Raw genomic sequence first — 23,751 nt, 5'->3', positions numbered from 1 at the left:
TGGGAATGAGCAGGAGCTTTGCATTCGAACTGACTCGAACACTTCTAGTTCTGGAGCCTTGGGAAGGTTAACTTTACCCCTCTTCACTTGTTTCCTCGTTTGTACAGTGATGGTGATAATAATGACTCAAATGGGATAAAAAGACATAAAACACTGTCTGCTACAAGGTGTGAGCTCAATAGGTAGTTGTCATTATTCACTTATTATTATCAAAACGGGATTTTTTTAAAGACCTGGACTTTCATATTTACAAGCAGCTGCTGTCTTAAGAAGAAATAAAGTGCTCTATATTGTCTAACATGAAGAGGGCCTCACTTTAGAATGGGCCATTAAGTTCTTGGACTTTTTAACAGCCAAAGCGGCTTGCCCTGACCACCCCCTATATACCCACATATACACCTGCTTCTATCTTTGCTCCCATTCCCCTGATCTTGATCATCTTTCATTCATTTATATAACAAAAAATGCCCTAAGTGCCTGGTATGCACCCTCATGACTTGGTTTTACCTTCGTGATGGCTCTTCAGTCTTCTGGAGGAGCATCAGACTCCGAGAGTTTTACTATTTGCTTTTGTGGTTAATTGCTATTCAGATACTCTTTTTTACTATAATGGCATAAAACTCCTCAGAAAGACCTCCTCTGCCCTCCAGCACTCATGCCTCTGCCTCTTCAATGAATACTTTTTTTTTTTTTCCTGTTTTCATATCTTTCTAAATCTTCATTTGATACCTGAGTAGAAGGGCTATTTTTTTCTCAGCTCATATATAAATGGGAGACGTGGAATTTAGAGGTTAATTTTAAATGAGAACCCCAAAGGGTTAATTAGACATAGAGGTTGACTGCTGACAAGATAAAGTCAAGTAGCTCTCTTAGGGTCCCTGCCTAAAATCTGACTGTCCTTATAAGAGCCATAATTGCATATTCAAGAATTGGAGTTCAATTCTAATTAGCAACATTTTTGCCATTTAATTTTCTTTAATTTTAAAGCTCACCAGTTAACGACTTTATCTGTTTCCATAAATGAACCCCTACTATGAGCAATATTGTGTCAAGTTCCACAAGCATTCCTGTACACAGCACCCTGGACTCTTATTTGCAAACAAGAAGGGGCCAGGGGTGGTGGTGAAAAGAGTGTTAAGATTAATATTCAGAAACATAAATGATGCTATTATGAAGTAGAATAGGAAAAGGGCCATGAGAGACCATCAAAGTGTTACAGGAATTCAAAATAAATCAATTGCTTCTTTTTGGGGTGGGGCAAGAAAGTTTTAATAGAAAACGAGCACGTGCGATGGGCATAAAAGTTTGTTTGATCAGCAGAGATGAGGGAAGGCATTCCTGCAAAAACAGAGGAGTGGGAATATGAAGGTGCAAGATATGGCTGATGTGTGATATCCACACATGGGGAAGCCTTGAAGATCACTGTGAATGACCTTGTGAATGGAGCCCCACAGACAGTGAGGAGGCTGGGATGATATGCTTGACACCTGGCATTCAGGTGCTCATGAGATTGGGCAAAGAGACTCTGTAGGGTTAGAGGAAATGGACAAGAGAATCTACTCCTGTAACATTGAGAAGGTGAACTTCAAGGGACCTGGGTGCAGGCTGTCTCTGTTACGCAGAGTGTAAAAAGAGGTGAGGGAAGGGAGGTGCAAGGGAAATTCGCAGGAGGGGATTGAGTAGGGTAGCAGAAGGAGGGGATTGAGTAGGGTAGCAGAAGCAATGAATTTTATTTTAGACATGTTAATTTGAGCTTGAATGGCTTATCCAGCTGGAGACATTCAACAGGAAGTTGAAAACATCCCTCAGGGGAGTGTAGAACTGTAGATGCAGATGTGGAAGCACTGAAGATGGCGTTCTAAGGGTCATGATATTCTGGAGAGAAGCAGTGGTCTCTTTTTCTACACTTTCTCCCTCAAAAGTTTCTTCCTTCTTAGTGTAATATTTTAATTCAGGAAGTGGGAGGAGATACGCAACAAGAGGTCAGACAAGGAATAATCAGAGAAGTTGAAGAAGTTTCTGGGTTGTATAGTATCAGAGGAATGAAAGGAAAGGAGAGGTTTAAAAGGTGGGGGTGTGCTGGTCAACCTCTTCAAACACAGCAGAGAAGTTGAACTGTTTGAACACTAAGCGAAGACTGTCCCCTCACGATTCCATTGTGTCTGGTTAGGACTCCTGACATAGCACTTATCACATGATATTTTAATTGCTTATTATTCTCCACCATAAGGTAGGGATAATTTGATAATGTTAATTATTTTATTTCCAGCAATTATCACTAACAAATGAGTGAATGAATGAATAAACACATGAACGAAAATGTCAGTTGTGACAGTTTTAATACAGAGGTGGGTGTGGAAGAAAATTCCATTATCTAAAGTAAATGAGTGGTGGTAAGGAGAGTCAGGGAGATGTACTGAGATATATAGTTCTCATTTTGTAAGAAACAAGAAAGAACCCCAAACACATAAATTTTTATAACTGTTGGCTTTAATTGTGGTGATCAAAAAATGAACTGCCGTTGTGTCAGGGAATGTTCTGATTTCAGATGGGTAGGAGAAAGTTCTGCTAAGAATAACATTTCTGTTTATTTTGAGATTGTCTGTTGACCTAGTGGGACTTCAGAGAGATTTAGATGACAAGAAAAGCCTCTGACAGGTATCTATGAAAGCTGGATTAAAACAATAATATACACAATCAACTGTGGTCCAGGGGCTTGTAAACCAGTGCCAGATGGAATGCTCAGAGAATTGGGAACAGCGATCTTTAGGCAGCCAGGTGAGACTAATCTGGAGAAGCTTTAGGAAGGAGATAAATTTAAGCTGTTTTGAAAGGGGACTATTCTCGTCAATTGGCAAAGAGTCTTAAAGCCCAGGATTAGGTATTTTAATTTGATTACTTGAGGTAATTTGGAGCCACCCCAATGTTCTGAGAAGACTTGGTATAAACGTTGTTTGGAAGATGACTCATTTCAGTAGTTCTTAACTCTAGCTACATATTAGAATTACCTGCAGAGCTCTGAAAAATCCTGGTGCCCATGCTGCACCCCAGAACAATTAAATCTAGAGGCAAGATCTAGCTATTAGTGATTTTTGTTTGTTTGTTTTTTCATTTTTAAAGTTCTCTGGATGATCCCAATAAATAGCCAAAAGCAAGAAGCACTGTTCTAAGTGTAGGGAAAATTGCAAGCAAGCAAGAGAGAGACTTGAATTAGAAAGGTTAGCAAGGAGGCTGGAAATTGGAGTCTGACCTAGCTTAGTGAACAGAGATAAAAGGGGTGAGGCTAAATAAAGTATTCTGGAGGAAAGCTTGGCTGGACTTCGTGATGCATGTCAGTTGCAATTTTTCATAAAGCTATATTCCAGGAGCATCACTGCTCTTATTATGATGGATTAGTTGGAAAACGAGCAAGTAACTTGCTTGGCTAAAATTTGGGGCTTGTTCTTTAGTAAAATTCTCAGTTTCTGAAGTAGCAAAGCAGGTCAGAAGAGAAAAGAAAACACAATCATATTAAAAGTATGGAAGCTTCTGTTTATACTGGAAGGAGGAAATAAAGCCAATGATGGATGCTCTGGAATTAAGAATCAAAATTCAGACTTTAAATTGAGTTATGGTTAGGAGATATCAGGCTGTGATAAAATTATCCCTCTAGAGTAACCTTGAAGGAAATGAAAAGTCAGATCATTAAGGACACTGAAGAGAAGGATTCCCCATCATTTTCAATCATAACATTCCCCTTTCTGGAACGAAGAAGTTGTAACAGATACGGGAAATGGATGGGTAGTGTCTCAGAAATTATGACCTCTCAGAAAGGTGGGCTGGCAAGCAATGATGAGAGTTCCAATGTTCCTATTAGATCACTTTAAATTTATTCTGGCATGTCCCACCTCTAAAGTTTAGAGGAAGGGCAGAATGTCATAAAGTGGCATATTATTCATAAAAAGTAGTGTTTCATAATATACCCTGTATATGAGTATTTGATAAAATATAGATGCTGAAAGAGAAACTTCACTGACAAGAGAATCCTAAAGAGAAGCAATTGAAGCAATTGTTGTGGAGCAAAATCATTTTTCTGGCTCTGAGGATCAGAGCCAGAAAACTGTGATAAGCTCCATCTAATAGCTGATGTAATTATTTAGAGAATAAACTTAGGATTGTAAATAAAATATGATTGTTCCTGCTCCCAAATGCTGGGTCCTTGGTACATGCAGGAATAAGGGAGCTAGCCAGGGCTGGTCCTCGCTGTAAGGCAGCGAGGTCTACATGTGATTTGAGAGGCAGAGACTCCCCTGTCTCTCCCTCCCCAAAACTTCCTCCTATTTGCAGGGAATGGAGGTAGAGTAGGAAGTTAGGACATTGTTTCCAGAAGACCCTTGAGAAAATAAAAGTGCACTATAGGGATCAAAAACACACCCCAAAATGACATTCATCCCCTCCTCCCAGAGGAGCTTCAGGCATTAGCTGGGCAGGAGGGGATGTGGTGAAATTGGGGGTCAGAAGGGAGAAGAGAATAAAAGTTCAGAGGCCTGGGTGGGGTGCAGCAGGAATGAGCCACTGGGTATCCTGTGGGAAGCAAATGAGCCTGGGAAGCAAAGAGGAGGAAAAGGAAGATGTCAAAGTTATGTCGAGTCTCTGAAAAGAGAAACCTCCTTCTTCCATTCTACCTCCACCTTGCCTCACTCTTGGGCACACCACCCACTCTACTTCATTTCATCCAGCTGGCCTGACGGGGGGGGGCAGCACATGTGCCCAAAGCTACTCTGTTCCCCTTAGTACCTTCAAGTCTCCATAAATGCTTCCGATGCTTCCAATTTCCCCTCCTCAGGTTTGCTGTTCCAGGAAAGAAGTTTCTCAATTAATACTCTACAAACTCCCCCTGCATGTTGGTTTGCAAAATTAATGATCCTACTGGAAAAGTAAATTAATCTTTGATGCTTGGTTGAGGCTAAGGAGAAAAAAACACTCTTTAGGGAACTAGGCCTTCTTAATACACCTCATCCATAGTATTCTCTCCCTCTCTTTCATGCTAACCAAACTCACAAAGAGGGGGGAACCTACATAGTTTGAAACTCCATCTCTGAGTCCAAAGGACCACGATGCATCCACTCATTCTGCAAACATTTACCGTATACTATCCTGCTTTTGCTGCACTGTGCAGCACGCCCAAGAGAAGCCAAGAAAAGCTGCATAGAGGTCTCCTGATGGGATATTCCTCACATGTCAAGTTTTATTTGCACTTTCTACAGCCACTGTTTGAAAGGACTGCAGTAAACATTTTGTAAAATTTAAATAACATCTTCATAGTTTCTCCAATTTCAGGAAGAACACAACAGCTGTTTCAAAAGCCCCCAATCAGGTCTGACAGTTCACAGACATCTTTTGGGATTAGGTAGATGTTAAAGGAATTGGAATCCTTGCTGTGTTTTTCTGGCCAGAGTCTCTACTGCACTGCATTGCTCAGTTCCTTTCAACTGAAAACTTAAATCTGCGCTCCTGTCAAAATGTGTCATCCCAGCCCCGGACACTCCTCACAGTTCACCATACTCTCCGCAGGGTCAGAGTTGAGGTGGCAAGGATGGCCAAGTCGCCCCTTCGGAGGTCTGGGAAGGCCCGATGTTTGGGAGGAGCTGAGCACCTGGTGTCCTGGGGATGTCCGGCAAAGCCGGCTCCGGGAGTTCCACGGGATACTCGGTGCTAGAAGAGCTCATGTCAGTCCATTTCCTCGGGTGCGAATCACACTCCCCGGTTGGGCCTTTGGGAGAAAATTCATGAAGGACAGACACCTCAGCGTTGTAGACCCTGCCAAATACACATCAGAACCAGGGTTGTGTGTGTGAAGGGGAAGGGAGGAGATTCTCCAGAGGCTTTTCTTCGAGTCTGTTTATGCTTTGTGCCCCATGACTGGGTTCTTTGAATGTAAACTCTTGGAAAGGGCAGGGAGGAGCCTCTTTTATGCCCCATGGAGGACCTCGCCTATCAGTAAATGCTGAATGACAGCGGCGATTTCGGCCGGAAGCCCAGGCGCGGATTGGAGGGATTGGGTCTCACCGACCCTCTCGCGGGCGCGGTTGGCGGCCGGCGCCGGGAGACACTGGGAGAGGCCGCCCGGCGCAGGCTGCGCAGTCAGGCCTCGGCGCCGCGGGCGCGGTCTGCGGGCGCTCGGAGGGGGGCTCCACCTGGCCGCCGCGGCGCGGCCGGAGGGGCGGGGCCGGGCTTCGCGGAGGTGGTGACGCCTCCTCGCGCCCGAGCGCGCGCTCCCCGGCGTCCGGCGCACGCGCGAGGCCTGGAGGGAGCGCGCCCCCGGCAGCGGCGGCGCGAGGAGGAGGAGGGGGAAGCGGAGGAGGAGGAGGGCGGCTGAGGGGAGGCTGGCCGAGCGCGCGGTGGTGGCGGCGGCGGCGGGGGCGCCGGCGACCGGAGCCGGGGCGGAGTGGGGAGCGAGGGAGGGGGCGCGGAGAGGAGTGAGAGCCGCTTTTCCAATTCCCAACTACGAGCCCCGAGTTTGTAGATGGGGCTGCTCGGCGGCGCCTGCGGCTGAGGGAGAGCAGCAGCGGCGGGCGCAGGGGAGCGGTGGTGGCGCGGAGGCGGCCGAGGTGCGAGCCGGTGAGTTCACTGGGGCCCCCACGCTGCTCGGGTAACGGTCTCGCCGCGCGCCGAGGCGGCCGGGGGGCGCCCTGTTGCTCGTCGCCGTGCGCCACGCGGGGACCCCGACCCGCCCCGCCCCCTCAGCACCTGGGCTCGGCGCGCGGGGGGCCGGGGCAGCGGAGGCGGCGCGGGTGGGGAGGGCTGCTAGAGCGCCTGACCCGGCCCGGCAGGCGCAGATGGGGCGCGCTTTGCCGGGCCCCTGGCTCCGGGGCTGCGGGCGGGCCGGAGCGCGGCAACGTGTCTGGCCCATGCTGCCCGCCGCCGCGCGGCGCCCGGCTCTCTCCACGCGCTCCCCGGCGCGGCCCCGGCTGGGGCAAGGCTGGGGCAAGGCTGGGGCAAGGCTGGGGCTGGGGGCGCGCGGGGCCCCCTTCGGGGCCGGGAGCGGTGCGCGGGCGCCTACACTCTCTGCGGCGGGAGTGGCGTTTAAGGCATGAATGGGGAGCCGCGCCGGGGGCGGTAGTTGCTGTGACTGACACCTTCGGGGTCAGTGCCGAGAGGGGGCGATCAGCCGGCTTCTGGCGTGCTCCCGAGCCCCAAGTTCTTGGGGGACGAGGCTTTCTGCAACTATTGCTGCTACTTCCGAGGCACGAGACTCGTTTGGTCGAAGTGGTTGTGGGCCGAGCACACGTTGCTCCGGAGGCGTTCGCTGCTGAGGCAGTGTTTTCGGATCCTGGGTACATAATCTGGAACCAGAAAGGTACTGGGGCTTTTTTTTTTTTTTTTTTTTTTTTTGGCGGGGTGGAGGGCCAGGAGGGAGTCGATTGAGGGATCATACGGCTGGTATGATGACAGGCTGTGGATTGGTTGGAGGATATATATGTTTGTTTTTTTTTTCAGAAGGACTTTTTTAACACTTTATTGGGAGTTTAGTCTCCATCTCACCAGCTCCTGGGATTACAGCTGGAGATTACATCCATTAAACTTCATTAGTTGGGGCATGCGTTTATGTAAGGGGGTTGGGGACAGGCGAGGAAGGGAATTAAAGGCTGATTGGGAAGCTCAGAAAATTCTCCGCATTACTTATAAACAGCCTGTTAAGGTCAAGCTAGCCACGTTTTACTCTTTTCTACGCCTTTGGGGATTGTTGGAATTTTACTTTATGCTTCCTGAATTGGTCGTCTTGTAATATGGCTCGGAACATTTGAGGTGTGTTAAAAGGCTCTTAAATTGGAGTATGATTTAGCAGCCATTTCTACCCGTGAAATCTTTCATATCGTCGTTTGGAAACTTATGTATGTCGAATATATTAGGCGAGGTAACACAGTGTTATCAATGCGGAGATAGTTGCGGTACATACGTATAACAACAGACCTCAGGTAATATTGCTTCTTTTAGGTACCTACTGTGCAGTTATGGTAAGGTATCAGGCCTGATTATAATCATATGTTCTGAGGCCTCATTACAGTAAACAAAGAACTTTTGTGGGTTGTGTCATTTTGAGGTCATTTGTATCTGAAATCTATCATGTATTTAAGTACATGTTTAAAAATATGTTTGCACAACATGTTACTTTTTAAGGTCCATGTTTCTTTTATTTTAGACTAGGGTTACATAATATTCAAATGGTAACACTTTTAATTGTTCTGTTTTGTCCTTTGGGGTTTCACACTAAATATCTTTATGAAAAAACATCCACGAGTGTGTGTGTGTGTCCTTTTCCAATTGATGCTACTCAGTTCCTTTCTCACCTGGAATTTCAAAATGAATTATTTTACAGTCTAGATTAAATAAACACTGGAAAAATTAAGGTGCTTGAGCAAGTCTGGAAGCGCTATATAAGACAGAATCTTTTTTTTTTGTTGTTCTTTGAGCCAACTGTTGGATTTTTAAAAAATGAATCCTAATTTTCTTAAACATTTGAGGGAGCAGTTTGCTTTATTTTTCCTGAGTCTCATTTCAGGCTGAAATTGTTCCAGAAGACTACACAGCCTGCTTCTCTCCCTCCTTCCCCTCTCCCCCCCTTTTTAGCTTGGGATAACCAAGACAACCATAATTGTGTTACCTTTTTAAAAGGCTGTTTTTAAATTGAAGTTGAGTATTTACCATCTTTTTTTAATGTACTTTACCACTTAATAATGGATGGTTAGAAGACAGCAGATGTTTTAATTAAACGCCTTTCACATTTTTGACATCCAAGCTTTGTTAAAGGCGAGTAACAGCAAATTATTGCTGAGAGTTGCAAATAATACAGGGTTAGTGCTGGTGAAAGGCTATCTAATTGTAAAAACACCAAGAAAACAAATATTAAAAGAAGCAAGAGAACCCATTTGTATATTTGACATCACTTACTGTATTATAAATTATCTAGTTCTAGGTGGTTTTTGAAAGAGTGTTTTGCACTGATAATTTTCTTTTTCAAGGCAATTCATTTGGTAAGTGACTAAATTTGCACCAGAACTCTACTTCAGGTAAATATGGTTAACTTGCAAGGGATGTGCTGATATTTATTTCAGGAAGAGTGAACATCTGCCTGTTTTAGATAAAACAAATACTGGGCTGTCTGAAGATACTGTTTATTCCTTTAAAAAAATATACTGAGAAAAAATATGCTAGTTTTATTTTACCTGTAGGTTCTTTCCTTCCAAAAATAGGCTTTACATTTATGAATATCATAAGAGCAGATAAGCATAAAAGATCTCTTTACTGATAGGTTGCTAGTATTGAATTAAAAATTTTATTTCTTTCTTGTAGGGACCAGGTTCTGTATAGTGTATTTTTGGTCAGTCTCACAGAGGCTGCAATGATTTCCCCACTCTTCTTGTTATTTGTCTGTGAACACTAGGGGGGAGACTTTATACACTTTAGGTTGACCATATCCCTCCTTTACATACACTGGCTGCTAATCATCCCTGTTCACTTTGCCAAACTGATGGAAATGTGTTGAGGAGGATGCACTCGGAATCAAGTCTTGATCAAGGTGTCTAGTGACTTTTATTTTTTTTAACTCACACCACCACTCACAAAGTACCTCTCTTTATAGATTGTGTTATTAACAGTCTACTTTTTGGTCTGTTGTTAAGTGGGCTAACTAAATATCTCACATGATGAAAGATGAGATTCATGACTACATTAGAGCTTTCAAAGTCTGACTTTACTGACATTAATCTTGGTAGCAATGTAGGTTTAATTACATGCTTAGTGTACACAGATATTAGCTGTCTGGAAAGATCTGGAGATATAGGTGTACTATATCTGAACCTCTTCAAACAGATTGGGCTTCTATTTTAAAAAGCTTTCAGAGGAAGAGATATTACAGCATCCCTTGTACCCAGTTTCACCACAAAGGGGAAGTTCTTCCTTTTTCATAATAGTAAAGATAAAATTAAAACTCACAACTTTGTTGACCATTATATTGTGGCTATTCTTAAAGTCAGAAGTCTGGTTTCCACTTTTGGCAATGTCCAGTTCAATAATAGTGAACTCAGTAAACAAAGGATGTTATGTTTATAGTAGCTTAGAAAGAGTTTAAGTTTTATGTTCTTTCATAACTAAGACCTTTGTACATTCTTGATCATAGTAGATAGGATAGAATTTGTAGTTCTTTCTATCATTTTATCATCCTAGATTCTTCTTTTTAAATGGCTTTGCTTGGGGCGCCTGGGTGGCTCAGTCGTTAAGCGTCTGCCTTCGGCTCAGGTCATGATCCCAGGGTCCTGGGATCGAGCCCCGCATTGGGCTCCCTGCTCAGCCAGGAGCCTGCTTTTCCCTCTTCCACTCCCCCTGCTTGTGTTCCCTCTCTAGCTGTCTCTCTCTCTGTGTCAAATAAATAAATCTTTAAAAAATAATAATAATAATAAATGGCTTTGCTTTTGTCCTAAATTTTTTTTTTTTTTTTTTAAATGTTCATGGTATACTAGAAATGATATTTTCTGCTTAGGAAATACTCCTTTCTAGCTAACTTCAAGATTGTGTCAAATACTTGGGGATGGTAATTTTTAAAGGCCTGTTTTGTTAAAGTTATCAGTGATGCAAGGCAATATGAGAATTAAAGGTAATATCGTGTGTTTTTTGTAAAGCTCAAGTTATTCAAATCCTTTGCACTGCCTACTAGTTCCTATACATGAATTGATCCCTACTTACTTCACCAACTTACATCTTTTCCTCTTAGATCTATTACTCCTTTACCACTTCTTTAGCATCCTCCTTTTTCTCTATATTCTATCAGCATTGCCCTTCTTTTTGTCCCTCAGAAATGTCGTGGTTTGTTCCTTACTTAGGACTGTTCACTCTGTCTGGAATTCTCTTCCTAAAACATTACATGACTGGCTCCTTTTCATCATTTCAGGTTTCAGTTCACATATTATCTTCTCAGATAAGCAGTATTCTCTAACCACCCATTTAGAATGACACTATCTTTATTTCCTTCTATCTCATTACCTTTAAAAAATTTTTTCTGCAAACCGCTTATCACTATCTGAAATTGTATTTTTATATTATTTTATTATCTGTCTACTCTCACTAGAATGTAAGCCCCATGGAAACAGTAATTGTAGCTCTCTTATTTAACTGTATTTTAAGGACTCAGACCTGTTCCTGGCACACAGCTGTCATTAAATAAATATTCCTTTTTTTAAAAAAAAAAATCTGAGGTTCTGTCCTTCCTCAACTTTTGTTAAAGTGTCCCTGTATGGAATGATATGAGTAGATGGTAGTTGTAGTAAGTAGGCTACTTTTGGCTATAAGTAATAGAAATTCATCTAAGTGATATAAACAAGAGGTAAGATTTATTATAAAGATGCAAGGAGTATCTGATGGAATCCAAAGGTTGGGACTCAGGATTCCATCCAGTACCAGCATGATACACTTCATCTCTTTATTCTCCACATACATTTCCTTCATTTCTTCTCTTGCTGCAGAGGATCATTTCCTAGTCCTCTTAATGGAAAATAAGGCTGCCAGCATCTCTCGGTTTTTTCAGTACGAGCCCAGATAACAGGAAAGAGATTCATCTAGCACCCATTCCTCCCCTGTTCAACAAACTATGTTGTACTATTAGAACTTGGTGGTATTTGCTGTAACCATGTGAAATGGGATTGGAGAGAAAACCCAAGTAGATGACAGTGATAATTAATGTTCACCCTTGACCACCCTCTAGAAGTTTGGTTTCCCTTCTTTTAAATTTTGCTGGTATATGAAGTGAGAAGATCTGAAAAGCACTGTCCTGGGGATATTAAAAAGAAATGTCCTTTCATGGAAGGAATTTACAGTTTGATTTAGGACAGTAAGATATATACATGAAGGAAAGAAACGATCAAAAATAGCATGGTGATAATACAGAAACAGGAAAATATTTGCAACTTGTATTGCAGACAAAAGGTGAATTTCCTTGATATATAATGAATACCTGTAAATTGATAAGAAAAAGACCATCCGTAAAGATGGGGAAAAATTATAGACAGATAAATCATAGAAAAGGAAATCCAAGTGGTCCCTAAGCATATATGTTCAACCTCACACATAAATATAAATTAAAACTATGAGGTACCATTTTCACAAATTAGAAAGACCAAAAAATAATTTGATAATACTTTTCAGGAGGATAGAGACTAACAGGTGCTCTCTTACATTGCTGGTGGAAATATAAATCAATAGAATTTGATGTGAGTGAAATTTCTGAGAGTACTAAGGTAAATAGAAATACCTGAGAATATGCATAAATTGATGTAGGTGTTTGTGGGAGAGAAGAGAGCTAATGTTCAACTTAATTATCTGAATACTAACTTGTGTCGCTTTATTTTTAGCTTTAGTCATGAAACAAGCCCAGGCTAGGGTAAAGCCCAGCAAGGTCACATACCCTCCCACCCCCCAACAGAGGAGATTCCTTTTAGGACTATATTCAGTTCATCTTCCCAGATCACCCTTTCTTTTACCCTAGTGCTTGTTTTTAAATCACTGAGATTTCCATATACTTTGTATCTTTTAGAGCCTAGCACTTTGTTAGCTACTTAATGGCACTTAAGTAGATTGAAGTGAACTGTGATTAGCTTATTAGCTTCTCATAGACCCACTTGATAATTTTATGCTTTTGGAAATCTTTTTAGAGTGATTTAGAATTTCATTTGATAAAAGTACTTAAGATTTTATTGCAATAAATGGTCAATAGGGCAGTTTTATAAATTGTTTATAATATAGTGTATTACTGGAACTTTACTTTTACATGGTTCCTTTGTTCTATAAAATATTGTTGATCTTAGTTGGGTTAGAAAGATATGAAAACTGGGGTAGTGCGGCTGAGGATGCATGAAATTTTTCTAGACCAATTTGTGAGAAAGTATGAGGAAAATGAGCAGATCAAGGGCATATGGTTTAGAGAAAGTATGTGGTGGAACCTAGAGGGGCTACATCTTAGGAGGAGTTTTAACCTAGGAAAATGCTAAGCCATTTTAGCTAAATACATACTTCTAGGGTATGATATATACTTTATAATATTTTTATTCTTTAGGTCATTTACCATGAATTGACTTTGGTACAGGGGTTCTCCACCTAAGTAGGCATCAGAATCCTTTAGAGTTATTCTATACTAGAGGATTCTAATTTAGTAAGTCTGGTGTAGGGCCAGATCATGTTTATATTTTTAAAATCAACAAGAGCCAATATTTGTAAAGTAATACATTCTGTAAAATATTCTCTTTAATAACCAAATCAGTTAACATAGCTTTTAGGGTCCTATACCATTTACATAACTCTAACCCTAGAATTTGGTCTCTTACCATGGTGTCTACTTTAGCCAGATCGATATCTCTACAAGCATCAAATTGATTTCCTTTGCTTTGCTCACTTTTATACTGTTCCCTTCTTTGTTCCCTTGTTTCTTCTTTACTAATAAGTGTTCAGACTTGCCTCTCCCAAGAAGCTACATTGGCTGGCCTCATGCACAATTTATCTTTTCAGTACAGGACAAATTATAGCACAACACTTACATAACTGGCAATTACACACCATGTCAGTGGCTGATTTATGTGCTTTCATTCACATAAGCCTTTTGCATATATGCCTGGTTTTACTGTTTGAACCTCCTTAATTTTTCTTCTCAGTACCAAGAGCTTGCAGCTTAGTCATAGTGTCAATGGCATGAACAATATTATTGAATGCTTACTATGTTTTAGGACTACACTAAATGCTCTCCATACATTATCTCATTTGCTCATCAGCAGATTTTTAAAATCAAAAACCTTTATATGATTGTGTCAGTTTTCTGTGTCTTGCCATAAACTTGGTGGCTTAAAACAAAAGACATTTATTCTCTTACAATTCTGGAGGCCAGAGTTCTGAAATCAGTATCATTGGACCAAAATCAGGGTGTTGGCAGGGCTGTGCTCCCTCAAAGGCTCAAGAAGAGAATCTGTTCTTTGCCTCTTTCATGTTTCTGGTGGCTGCCAGCATTCTTTGGCTTGTGGTTCCATTGCTTTAATCTTCAAGGGCTTTAGATCTCTCTTAGCTCTGTTCTTAACACCTTCTCCTATGTGCGTGAAAGAGAAATCTCCCTTTGCCTTTCTTTTTAAGGACACATATAATGGCATTTAGGGCCCACATAATGATCCCTGATAATCTCCCTGTCACAGGATTCTTATTAATCACATATGCCAAGACCCTTTTTCCAAATAAGGTAACATTCACAGGTTCCAGGGCCTAAGACCTGGATATCTTTGGAGGACCATTTGCCTACTACAATAGTAATTCAAATAGTCCAGAAAAGGAGGGCTGGTAAAAGTCTTTTTGCCCCATCTTGTCCCTCTCTTTGTAAATCAGTGTTTCTTAGCCAGGGATGATCTTCCTGCCCTCCCTTCACTTCCCTCAGGGACATTGGGCTGTCATAACTGGAGGGGATTGCTGCTATTGGAATCTATCAGATAGAGGCCAGGGAGGCTACAAACAATGCACAGGACAGACTCCCACAACAAAGAATTCTTCAACCCTAAATGTCATAGTGCCGAGGTTGAGAAACACTATTTTGAAGGTAACTATTGCCAGGAGTTTCTTATGTATCATTCCTGAAAAAAGTTTTATACCTTTACCAAAGCAGCACATATCACGAGTAAAACCTAATCTGAGTTGATTATGACTGGTGGTAGTTTGTGGTTGACTGACAGCTGATTTAAGTGAGGAGTCGAAAATGATTCACACATACTTTAAATAATATATTTTTAATTAAAAATATAAATATACTGTACATTTATGTGCCAGTCTTTTCTTTGAGTATGTATCTTTTCTCTGGAGCTCTGTGTCACTATTCTTCTAAAAACTAATGCATTATCACTGATTCCTAGCTTTGGAGCAAGAACTTAAAAATTTATGAAAGAATCGGAGTGTAGGATCCTTGTAGTGTTTTATGACTCCTCAGGTGTTTTTAGTTGTGTGCTTATGTTTAATTATACAGCAGACAGGGCGCCTGGGTGGCTCAGTCGTTAAGCGTCTGCCTTCAGCTCAGGTCATGATCCCAGGATCCCGGGATCGAGCCCCACATCGGGCACCCTGCTCCGCGGGAGGCCTGCTTCTCCCTCTCCACTCCCCCTGCTGTGTTCCCTCTCTAGCTGTCTCTCTCTGTGTCAAATAAATAAATAAAATCTTTAAAAAAAAAAAAAAAAAATTATACAGCAGACAGCGTTTTGTTTTCTTGGGTTTTTTGTCACTTGCTTTCTTTGGGTCTCTCCAAAGCATTCAACTTGATTTTCATATGAAGAATGATATAACTCTATGGTCTTGTATTAAATAAAATATCATGTGTGTGTGTATATGTAAAATACATTTTTATATATGAAGAAATATATGTTTAATGTTATATATTATATATAAAGAAATTTTGTATAAAAAATGACTCCCTAAGATACTGGGAATACTACTCCCAGTTGCAGCTAGTTTGCATAGCTTCTAATCTGGCAATATGATGACAGCTCATGTCCTAGCTGCTTCCAAAGTTTTGGAAGTTGTAGAAAATTTTGTTTTAATACAAATGACAGTTTATAAATTATAGGATAATACTATAAGTACCTTATTGCTATACCAGGTTAATGCTTGAGTTATTTTTCTACTAAAGGAAACATTGGCTTTTCATTAACTATTAATAAATATTACTTGGAGTTTTGCTTACTAGCAAAATATTTTTACTGCTTGCATAGTTAAATCCTACAATTCCTTGAAATTAGGGTCTTCATTTCATCATTTCCTTACTTAGCATGGCAGGACAATTAGACATGGGTTGTAATCCCAGTTTTTCTAACTTCCAGCTCTTTTACTTTTTCAGAACTCAGAGCTCTATGTGGTACAGACAGTAAGCCTACTGGCAGACATGTCTGGTGTTAGCACTAAACTCAATATACCTCATCTCTAAAACAGGTTATAATATCTATAGTGTTAGTGTAAGATTTTAATTAGAAAATATAAGTGTCTAGCACGGAGTCTGGTACATTTTAAGTGTCCAGTACTTGTCAGTATCATTTTCTTCTCTTACTGTTTGGTTCAGTGTTATATGTGCAGTGAATAATATTTGTTGAATAACAACATTTTCAGTTGCCTTTTCCTGATTCATAACTCTCATTTTCTTTCACTCCAGTATGAGCTATATCTCATTTAGTAAATATTTTTTAAAAGAACTTTGCTTTTAAAGTAGTCCAGTAAATTATGTGCTGTTAACTAAAGTTAATAAGTCTTATTTTTACATGATATTTAAATGTGTTTACAAAGGGAGATTGGGTGGAAAGATGACTATGTGACCTCAAAGATTCCTTCCAACATAATACGAAGATTTTATAAAACTCACATAATCCTGATTTTTTCCTTCTGCTTTCCCTCTAAAAGTCTACAGAAGTAAATAGTGTTTTATAATGTAGCTTTTTTTTAATGAAGAGAACGACCATAGTTGTAATATGTTGCTAATGGTCCATTATCTCATAAAAGGAATTTTTTAGTATTTTGGATAAATGTGGCTGTCTTCAAGTGGACTTGTCTTTCTCTTTTACCTAGAATATATATGTCTGTATACATATAATAAAATGTTTCATGGAAAATTTAACTTTACATAAATAAAATTTTATGTCTTTTTATTCATCTATTAAATGCCCTTCTATCTGGGATTTTGATATAAGAAACGTGGGTACTGAGTTAAATTTAATTCATTGAAGTTGCATATTTCAGAAATTAAACAATGATCATACATATTTTTATGTAAGTTGATTCAAATGTTTTTCCTTTTCAAACTAGTAATCTTTTGGAATGGGGGATAAATGAAAAAACTTTAAACCATGTTTTTAAGAAGGTTAGAGCACCCTTGTGAGGCATATAGGCGAAGTCATCAAGGGATGCCCTCATCATTCTTAGCATTAGTTTCTTGAAAACCTTAAGGTAGAGAAATTTTCCCTGAAGGAATTTAAGATGTTATGGGGGAAATAAGGATAAGGAGTTGTGGTTGTGAATGAACCCTTAAAAATCCTTATAAACTTTTAATGTTCATCCAATTAAAACCTTAAATAAAATATATCAAACAGATCAACAACATTTTATGCAATTAAATTTGGCAATACCAGGGACTATACAGTTATTTTCCATTTACCCCTACTTTCTTGAAAGAAACTTTTCAGGATTTCCAATCTGGGGGGGATGGGGTGGGGAGTTCTTAAAATTTTAAGAAGCGTTTTTTAAGTTTTCGTATAAATAAGAGCCTTTATTATTTCTACTTAAAAGTTACTCCAACTTGTGGTTCCAACTGTTGTTCTAGAGATAGCATAACTTGGATATTTAAAATTTAAAAAAAAATAAGCTTTTAGTAACCTTTATTTAACTCACTCAGCTTGCTAGAGCTGAGTGGGTATTTATAGTTCTTTTCTATCCATGATAATTTCATGCCAGCACTCATCAGAACATAACATAATGGAACACTGACTTGGCTCTGTCCTCATTCTCATATCCTTTCTCTCCTTCCCAATAGACTGTTTCCAGATCGAAGGCTGGGAATTTGTTTTGTCCCTTCTTCTGTCTCTTCTGAGAGTGCACTGCAAATATCTTCTACTCCTACTCTGCCATCTTTTAATTTCCCTTCTCTTTTTTCTTCCAAACATGAAGTTCCCCTTTTCCCAAAATACCTCCAAAAAGAACAGCTTAGAATTTGTTACACTCAAGTAGAAATTTTCATCGAAAGTAAATCTGTGTATATATGTATATATATATTTTTTACACAATAAAAGGGTTACTTTATATAGTTTACCTGAAGAAAGAATCTTTTTTTGCATCCCCTCAACCAAGCATTGTCCTATGCTCATAGGCTCTGTTTAATATTTATTACTGAAATTAGGAAACAACACGAATTAGCATATAAATAGCATTCTATCATGTGCAACTAAGTTCTGAAAGAGTTTGAAGTTTAGAAAAAGGAATTCTCATCTGTAGAGAGGGACTTGCCATTCATTTGATTGAATTAATTTTGAGATGAGTCCTTTTAGCTCTAAAGTTTTGATTCTAAAAAAGCAAGAAGTGTGTCGTAAATTGATTAGGTATTGAAAAGCTAAGAAAAAAAGGATATTGTTGGGTGGAGTAACATGAGTGAAGGCATTTAAGTGGGAAGAGGTGTGGTTGTGCATATACTAAGTAAAAAAGAACAATGTGGTGAGAATATAGTTTATATTAGAGAATAGAGGAATTAGGCTGAATAGATAAAAAGCTAGATTTTAAGAGAAATTTAAACATTCTCAGATAACAAAAGTTTTTGTAATCTAGTATTGTCTTTAAAATGACACTTTTACATGATAGTCTTGTGTTGAGTGGGTTACAGTGAAGAAGAGAATAGTGGGAAGAGACTTGCAGTGATAATTTAAAGGTGAAGCAATAAGAACTTGGAAGTGGTGGCACAGGGAATGGAGAATAAGAGATGAATATAGGGAAATTACGAATTCACTGTGGCCTATCGAATGACATATAGAGGTATCTCAAAGTTTTCAAGGGATTCCTAGGCAAAGGGCAGTCCCTGGATTTTCAGGGTTTGGGGATCTTTTCCCAAGGTAAGTCCTCATCTTGTTTTAAAGGTTCATGTAGGTTCTTATTTTCTTTTTTAAAGATTTATTTATTTGAGAGAGAGAGAGTGAGCGTATGCTTGCACCCCGTGCTTGCACCCCAACAGGTATGTGCACAAGCAGGGTGAGGGGAGCAGAGGGAGAGAGGGAAAGGGAAAGGGAATCTCAGGCAGACTCCCCGCTGAGCAGGGAGCCAACTCAGGGCTCAATCTGAGATCATGTAGGTTTTTTTTTTTTTTTTAGGATTTTATTTATTTGCCAGAGAGCAAGGGAGAGCACAAGCAGGGAGAGAGACAGGGAAAGGGAGAAGCAGGCTCCTCGCTGAGCAAGGAGCCTGATATTGGGACTCGATCCCAGAACCCTGGGATCATGACCTGAGCCAAGGCAGAAGCTTAACCGACTGAGCCACCCAGGCATACCAGGTTCTTATTTTTTAATATGTTCTTGTATTCTCTAGATTTAAGCAGGTATTCTCAACTATATTTGACCGCTTTATCATTATTAAAGGATGGAAATGTCTTTTCTGATCACTTACCTGGGTATTAATTAGTAAGTCACATTTCATTTATCCCTGCATGATATACTGTTAACTTTCAAAGGAATGATATTTACAGTAAGGATGAAGAATGAGCTATGTGGTTGTCGTGGAGGGGAGGGGTAGAGGAACTGTAAAAAATGGAGAAAAGAAAAACTTAGAAAATCAAGATACTGATAGTAAGGAAGATTATAGGAATGTTAAACAAGGAATTTTAAAACAAATTTTAAAAGTGTTCAAATGCCAAAAGATGCTTAAAACAATGTTAGCAGTTGTGGGCAAGTAAGAGAAGTGTGTGACTTGATTTTTATTATTAGCATATGTAAAGTATGGTCAGCAAATACTTCTTACAACCATGACCATACTTTTTATATAAAGCCAAATTATTATGAGACATTTTCTAGGTAAGCAAGAAAATTGAAGTGTTTTGTTGTTAGAAATGTCAAACTGTATTAGCTTGGTGCATCTCTTTGCATTATTTAAAATATACCACTGATTCGGGGGCAGTTTTGCCTCCCACAGGACATTTGGTAATCTCCAAAGACCTTTTTCGTTGTCACAATTTGGGGTGGGGGTGGGGATGCTTATTAACATCTAGTGGGTAGAGACCAGAGATGCTGCTAAACCATTTATAGGACACCTCCCCTTCCCATTAACAAGGAATTACCAAAATGTCAATAGTGCCAAGATTGAGAAATCCTGGAATATAGAGTAGGCAAGTTCTCCTGTGGGCAATTTTAGAGACCATCAATTTCTTCTTTTTTTCTAGGATCGACTAGAAACTGTCTGTTAACACTCTTTTTTTCCAGCAGCTTACAGTATACTTGATTGTCACTGATTTCTTTATTATGTTCTTATCCTAAGGCTAGATCTTAGACACTTTAATTGGATGAATATTTCCAGTAGTTCTGCCCCTCTTAGGGTGGCTTTTTTCTGCGAACTTTATGTGTCTTGTGTTTCCTTTCACTAATTTAATTCTTGAGGGGTCTCCCTGTTTCCAAATTCTGAGAGCCTCTTGATGTGATTTCCTAAGGACTTTTTTTTGCAACAAGGCTTTTTATGTGCTTTAAGGTGCTTCATGTCCCAGGTCTGGGTTGAGCTAGTTCTTGAGTATAGGTTTTTTCTGGTGGTGTTTGCATCTGTTCTAACTTGTTTATGCAAGATATTTTTTTTTCCTGACAGCATTTGAATCTTTTCTAATTTTTCTATATACAAGAAGTTTATTTAAATAAAATGCTTAGCTGAAAAGAAAAAACATCTAGGAGTTATTTCTTTTAGAATAATTTTATCCTTCTTTATAGATAAAGATTGCCTTAGATATAAATAGCCACATATGAAAAGGTTTTATAATACTTTTGTAATGATAAACAAAACACTGAAATTCTGGAATAGAACGAGGTATGCAAAGTTTTTTGTTTGGTGTTATTGTTAAACAGTGCAAAATAATTCATTGGAATATAAAGATAAAAGTTGAATGAACATATCACTGATGGAGAGAGTCATTTTGAAAGAACCTTAACCCACTTCAATTTGCTGTTGATCTAAACATATTGGCCATTTAGTGAAATATACCTGTGTATACTAGCTACTCTGTGAAATAAAGGAATAGCGAGGGAAAGCAAAAGTGTAAAGAAAAGTATTCTGTAGTGGTCAGGGTGTGGTGATAAAAGGAGAGGGAGAGAAGAGTGAGAGAGAACACAGAATTTGTCATCTTTGAGAGGCAAAGTTGTGGAGTAATTGTGGGTTTTCTTTTTAGTAGATAACTTCTTGTCTGCCTCTAGTATGCATAAATTCTACTTTCATCTTCGATTTTCATCTGTGTTAGTGTTTCATTAATTGACCTTCCATCAAATCTAAAACTGATCTGCCTTGTTAATAGATCAGTTATTAACAGCAATAGGCTTTCATTAGTTTACTAAGTGATACATTCTTGAACTGCACCACAGAACCATCCTACCCCACCACTTCAAATGTATATGGTGATTTGTCTTGAGTCTTGACTCCTTCCTTGGGCTTCTTGTCAGCTGCGGAAAGCATTGGTGCTGCAGCTGCTGCCTCACAGAAGAGGTTGTGTCCTCACTGCATAAGCACACAACTCACATCAGTAAGCTTATTTTAATTGTGGAGATATTTTAGCTAAGAAACATTTAAATGTTTGAAGAGACTACTCTTCTGCGTAGGAATTCCAGGGTAGTTGAATACACAGCATTCATGCTCTGAACAACCCAGTTTATCCAGAGGGAGGGATTTATGTTGACCACTGAACAGGACCGCTTTTCCTCCCTAGTTATTTATGATAAACTTGTTTTAATTGGCCTTTAAAAAATAGCGTTACATGGTAGAGTCAAGTTGGTATAGAAAAATGAACATGCAATGAAAGGTAAAAATTTCTGTTCCCAGCCGTACTTCGTAGAGTTAATCATTGATAACAGTTTTAGATTTAGTTAGTAAAGTATTTCTCAACAATTCATAATTAGCATTTTGGCAGTACTGTATTGTCTGGGATCGTCCTGAGCACATCTTAATTTTTAGTGCCCCTGTTCTCTGCCATAGCCATGGGGGCATCAAAAATGCCCTCGCTTATTTCCAAACGCTTCTTGGGTAGGGGTGATACTTACCCTGGGTGAGAGTATTGTAATTTTTAAAACTATACCATATGTCTTAGAAAACGTGTCTCTTTTCAGTTTTACACAGTAACTATATTGACTCCACAATAAAAGAAAACTGTTTGAACACACAGGTACTTCTCAAGGGAGGCCCAAAGGAAATCCACTTGGGAAGAACTGAATGTCATAGATTACAATGTTTATTCAATCTCATCTGCTTTCCTTTATGACACTGTTACTGTCTTGTGTTTTCAATTACCTTTTTTTTTTCCTTGAGTGTTTTGTGGTTTTTGAGTTGTGAGCTCATGCTTGGCTGGGTTTTAGTGAAAGGACTCTGTACAGCCTAGTTAAAGAGCACATTCCTCCAAGGAAGATTTACTAAGGCTTTTCTTTGGCATCTTTGTAATTTCTCTGCTCAGGGTTTTCTGAACTAGGTAGGTATATTGGAACCCTGAATCCTTGAGAGTAGGCCATGCTTACACAGTCTCAGGCGATATTCCCCCCAACAAGCTAAGAGAGGCTAATACTCATTGTCTTCCTTGGCCAGCAGGCACGTCTTTGCTAAGCCACTCTTTTACAAGGTGGCAATTAGTCATGTAAGGTCCCAGCCTTATATGGACGGTCTCACTTTCAATTCTCCATCTTGAATAGACCAAGTCCTAAGCTGCTGCCTCTGACCTTCTAGGTACTGAAATCTGCAAACCGCAGAGCAGCCATGGTACCTGCTTACCAGTTTTTTATCTTCTTCATGTGGGTCCATGGAGATTTTCTTGGCTTGTTTTTGTATTTGAGAGGGTGTTTTTGGTATTTTATATAGTATTCCTAGCTATTTTGTAAATGTGGGAATTATTTTCAGATTGTCAAATCTAATTTTTTGCTGGACTTTCAAGCCTCATTCATCTTCTTTTTAACTTCCAGGAATTTCCTAAAATTTTTGGTTTGGCTAATCTCTTTCATTCTGTCCCACCTCACCTCCAGTATTAATGGCATTTTATTCTTTTTAAAAAGTATCTTTTCTGGGGCACCTGGGTGGCTCAGTCGTTAAGCGTCTGCCTTCGGCTCAGGTCATGATCCCAGGGTCCTGGGATCGAGCCCCGCATCGGGCTCCCTGCTCCACGGGAGGCCTGCTTCTCCCTCTCCCACTCCCCCTGCTTGTGTTCCCTCTCTCGCTGTGTCTCGCTCTCTGTCAAATAAATAAATAAAAAATCTAAAAAAAAAAAAAAAGTATCTGTCATTTCACTGTGACCTTAGGAGAGAATGTAGGCATGTGTGCTCAGTCTTCCATTTTGGCTGACAGCTTGTCTGTTTTTAGATCTAAGCTCATTAGGGCTAACTGATGAAAAGTAAATCTCTATAAATGCCTTTTCATTTAACTTTGATTTTGAAGTTTGAACTTGAAGAGCATGATCTTTGGCTATAAAAGAAGTTAGGGGGCAGGGACAGAAGATAAAGTTCAGACCATTAACTGTGCAGTTGAGTGATGTCTTCCTGGGGTGGGGAACAGTGAGGATCCTGCCATAATGTCTAAACTTATAGGGCAAATCACATTAAAATGATGAGAAACCACAATTGTAAAATTACATGCAAAAATTATTAACTGCAGTATGCATGTCTGGCATAATGCTAAGAATTAGAGTTCAAAGATAAATATGATGCCATTTCTGCCCTCACAGAGCCCACTAATTTTGTGGTGGAGACAGACATGCAAATGAAAATACAGTTTTCATTATTCATGGTAGTTATGTCTTAGAATTCCCTGTGACTACTGAATTAGCAAGTACTGAGTTCTTGCTTCTGGGAGAATATTTGGGGTTATGTTCCTGTGAGCCTCTGATCACATTTTCATTAATTGGTCAATATATAATCTTGTTATTTGTGTGTTTTTTGTTTAAAGACGCTTTAACATGTGTTGTTGATTCATTAACATTGAATGGCCAATTCAGAGCCAAGAGTTATGGTAACTCTTGGC

The 23,751-nt window shown here is 39.7% G+C and overlaps 1 protein-coding gene across 4 annotated transcripts in view; it reads left to right on the top strand.

Annotated features, from left to right (window-relative positions):
• Positions 1 to 6,408: 6,408 nt before the first annotated feature.
• Positions 6,409 to 23,751, top strand: part of MPP6 (membrane palmitoylated protein 6) — a 125,669-nt gene continuing 108,326 nt past the window's right edge. For 2 of the 4 annotated variants that reach the window (XM_032401913.1, XM_032401917.1), the window contains exon 1: positions 6,409 to 6,600. The gene's annotated coding sequence lies outside the window, so the exon portion shown is untranslated. Of the gene's footprint in view, positions 6,601 to 7,035; positions 7,340 to 23,751 lie in introns of those variants that run through there. The other 2 variants (XM_032401914.1, XM_032401916.1) reach the window with 1 other exon arrangement.

This window comes from Phoca vitulina, unplaced genomic scaffold (genome assembly GCF_004348235.1).
Source record: "Phoca vitulina isolate PV1807 unplaced genomic scaffold, GSC_HSeal_1.0 scaffold4, whole genome shotgun sequence".
NCBI lineage: Eukaryota > Metazoa > Chordata > Mammalia > Carnivora > Phocidae > Phoca > Phoca vitulina.
This window is presented reverse-complemented; position numbering and strand designations above follow the sequence as displayed.